The sequence below is a fragment of the Alligator sinensis genome, unplaced genomic scaffold (genome assembly GCF_000455745.1).
Source record: "Alligator sinensis unplaced genomic scaffold, ASM45574v1 scaffold781_1, whole genome shotgun sequence".
Lineage (NCBI taxonomy): Eukaryota > Metazoa > Chordata > Crocodylia > Alligatoridae > Alligator > Alligator sinensis.
This window is the reverse complement of record NW_005841845.1, coordinates 1526262-1529859: the sequence shown is the minus strand read 5'-3', so window position 1 is coordinate 1529859 and position 3598 is coordinate 1526262. Positions and strand designations below refer to the sequence as shown.

Sequence of the window (3598 nt, the reverse complement as noted above, 5' to 3'; positions counted from 1 at the left end):
GTGGGTGGGTGGGTGGATGGGGGCTGCGGGGAGGGGACACGCGCCCCCCGGCCCGGATCCAGCCCTGTCCGCCCGAGCCCCCGCACTGCACCCCGGGGAGCCCGGACGGCCCCGCTTCTCGTGTCACATCGTGTCGGGTCGGGTCGGGTCGTGTCATGCTCTGTCGTTTCACATCACGCATCGTTTTGCCACGGCAGAACAAGACATGATATGATATGATATGATATGATATGATATAGCCCAGCAGTGCCATATGATGGCATGTTATGGTCTCTCATATCACACATTATATTATGCTCTGTCCTGTTCTGTCATAACCATACAGGATCTGGCCTGACGTGACCTAGCAGAACAAGATGATACATGTCGTCATGTTCTGTCATGCCACATATTATGTTATGCTATGTCCTGTTGTATCATCGCATGACAACATAGGATAGGATAGGACGTGTGGTGTGGTATGGTATAACAATACCATGTTATGCTATGCCCTGCTGTATCATCGCCTGACAGGATAGGATAGGATAGGATATATAGCATGGCATGACATAACATAGGATAATATAGACCATAACATAACATATTGTATTGTTGTGTTAGGTTATGTCCTGCTGTATCATCACTTAACAAGACAGGATAGGATAGGATAGGATAGGATAGGATAGGTGGTACGGCATGGCATGGCATGGCATAGCAATACGAGATGTTATGTTATATCACAGTCCATATCACGCTGTAACCTTGTGCTGTGCAGGTTTTATGTTGCCCTGAATCCTAGTCTATCCTCTCCTAGGATGCTGGGTGGCACTAGGGTGCACACCGTGTGAGATGAATAGTGCCCCTAACAGGACGTGCCATATCCTCCAGGAGACATGTTCGGAACTACATCCTCGGAAACGGGCCAGCTTGCCCTGGCGCACTCAGCGGGTGTCTGTACGGATATGCCCCGTATCCGCGGCCTCTTGCGGGCTAAGATCGGGTGTGAGGGGGTCCAGGAGCGGAGTGTCCGTCTACACGCCCGTACCATGCACCTGTGCTTGCCAGGCGGACCCGGAGTGTGCCGGGCAGAGCCGAGCTGGGTTTTGAAGCGAGTTTCATGGCCCCTTAGCCCGTTTGCCAGCCGGTGCTGGGAGCAGGCTACGGAGAGCAAGCACAGCCCCGTTTGGCCGCCCGAGTCCTGCAGCCGCCAGCTCGGGGCAGCGCGGCTTGTAAAAGCCAGAATACATGCATCCATCACAGCTGGGACCTGCCGGGAAAGGCTGGCTGTCCTCCCACTGCACGGGCACTCGCACCCAGCCCTGCACAATACAGGGCCGGGGTGAACCCATTGCCTGCACTGATAATCCCTCCGTATGCACGGGGCACCTACTGCTCGGCCACAAATACAGCATCACGGTCTCCGACTTTAATAGCGAAGCATTAGGGGCTAATCTGCGCACGAGCCAGGGACATATTTCTCAGCAAAACCATTGCGGTAATTACGTTGTTGTACAGAGACGTGGGTCAAATACTCAATTGGACTCGTGTAACGTGAGCAACCCCAATGGCTTCGGGAGAAATACGTAGTGTGTGTGTGTGTGCGTGCGTGCGTGCGTGCCCGCGTGACAGAGGGAATATTTCAGTATTGAAATACAGTGTGTGTGTGCAAGAGAATGAATATTTCAGTACTGAAATATAGGGTAGGATAGCATGGCTATAGCATCTGTGTGTGTGCAAGAGAAGGAATATTTCAGTACTGAAATACAGTGCGTGTGTGCAAGAGAAGGAATATTTCAGTACTGAAATACAGTGCGTGTGTGCAAGAGAAGGAATATTTCAGTACTGAAATACAGTGCGTGTGTGCAAGAGAAGGAATATTTCAGTACTGAAATACAGTGCGTGTGTGCAAGAGAAGGAATATTTCAGTACTGAAATACAGTGCGTGTGTGCAAGAGAAGGAATATTTCAGTACTGAAATACAGTGCGTGTGTGCAAGAGAAGGAATATTTCAGTACTGAAATACAGTGCGTGTGTGCAAGAGAAGGAATATTTCAGTACTGAAATACAGTGCGTGTGTGCAAGAGAAGGAATATTTCAGTACTGAAATACAGTGCGTGTGTGCAAGAGAAGGAATATTTCAGTACTGAAATACAGTGCGTGTGTGCAAGAGAAGGAATATTTCAGTACTGAAATACAGTGCGTGTGTGCAAGAGAAGGAATATTTCAGTACTGAAATACAGTGCGTGTGTGCAAGAGAAGGAATATTTCAGTACTGAAATACAGTGCGTGTGTGCAAGAGAAGGAATATTTCAGTACTGAAATACAGTGCGTGTGTGCAAGAGAAGGAATATTTCAGTACTGAAATACAGTGCGTGTGTGCAAGAGAAGGAATATTTCAGTACTGAAATACAGTGCGTGTGTGCAAGAGAAGGAATATTTCAGTACTGAAATACAGTGCGTGTGTGCAAGAGAAGGAATATTTCAGTACTGAAATACAGTGCGTGTGTGCAAGAGAAGGAATATTTCAATACTGAAATACAGTGTGTGTGTGCAAGAGAAGGAGTATTTCAGTACTGAAATATAGGGTAGGATAGCATGGCTATAGCATCTGTGTGTGTGCAAGAGAAGGAATATTTCAGTATTGCAATACAGTGTGTGTGTGTGCAAGAGAAGGAATATTTCAGTACTGAAATACAGTGTGTGTGTGTGCAAGAGAAGGAATATTTCAGTATTGCAATACAGTGTGTGTGTGTGTGTGTGTGTGCAAGAGAAGGAATATTTCAGTATTGCAATACAGTGTGTGTGTGTGTGTGTGTGTGTGCAAGAGAAGGAATATTTCAGTACTGAAATACAGTGTGTGTCTGGGTGGGTGTGTGCAACAGAGGAAATGTTTCAGAATTGAAATGCACTCTGTGTGTGTGTGTGTGTGCGTGTGCGTGCGCGTGCGGGAGAGGGAATATTTCAGCATCAGACCGCAATGCTTCCCTTGGAAAACACACGCAGTCCGACCTGGCTGGTCCGTGACAACGGTGCCCATCTGCCCTGCTCCTTGCAAAGCAGGGCTCTGCCCCTCCTGGAGAGGCACTTTTAAGCTCCGGAGGCAGGCAGGAGCGCGGTCCCAACGCCGGTGTCTGTAGGCGACTCCGGCTCAGTTGATGTTTCCTGTTTTGCAGACACAGGATCCTTTCTTTTCTTTTTTTTTTAAACCAAAGCAGAACCCGTGAATTTGGCCCGCACTTTCGCCTGCAAGAGCCAAGCGTGGCGCTTGCACACCGGTGCTCCTGATAGGAGAGGGCCTGGCAAAGCTCCTGGTGCAAAATATAACCCGGGCTGCCCCTTCTCGAGGCGGTCAGTGGGGGAAAGGAGCCCCCGCCTTGCCAGGGGTCGGTTGCATGGAGATGTCTAGGAGCCCGGGCACTTGCCCCTGGGGGAAGGGGAATCAGCCCTAACGCGCTATGTCTCTCTTGTGTCTGTGCCTGATGGAAGTAAAGCGGGGCCGGCGTTCAAGCGCAAGCGTCAGGTCCGAGCCCAAGCGAAACCTGGGGAACCTGGCTTGCTTTTGCCTCCATTAGGGTGCTTGGGAGAAGACCTGAACCCTCCCAGCATTTCTTTCTCCCCC

The 3598-nt window shown here is 49.7% G+C and overlaps 1 protein-coding gene across 2 annotated transcripts in view; it reads right to left on the bottom strand.

Moving 5' to 3' along the window:
* The window catches only part of TAL1 (TAL bHLH transcription factor 1, erythroid differentiation factor), a 17537-nt gene that overhangs the window by 10590 nt on the left and 3349 nt on the right, over window positions 1–3598 (bottom strand). The window lies entirely within an intron of this gene.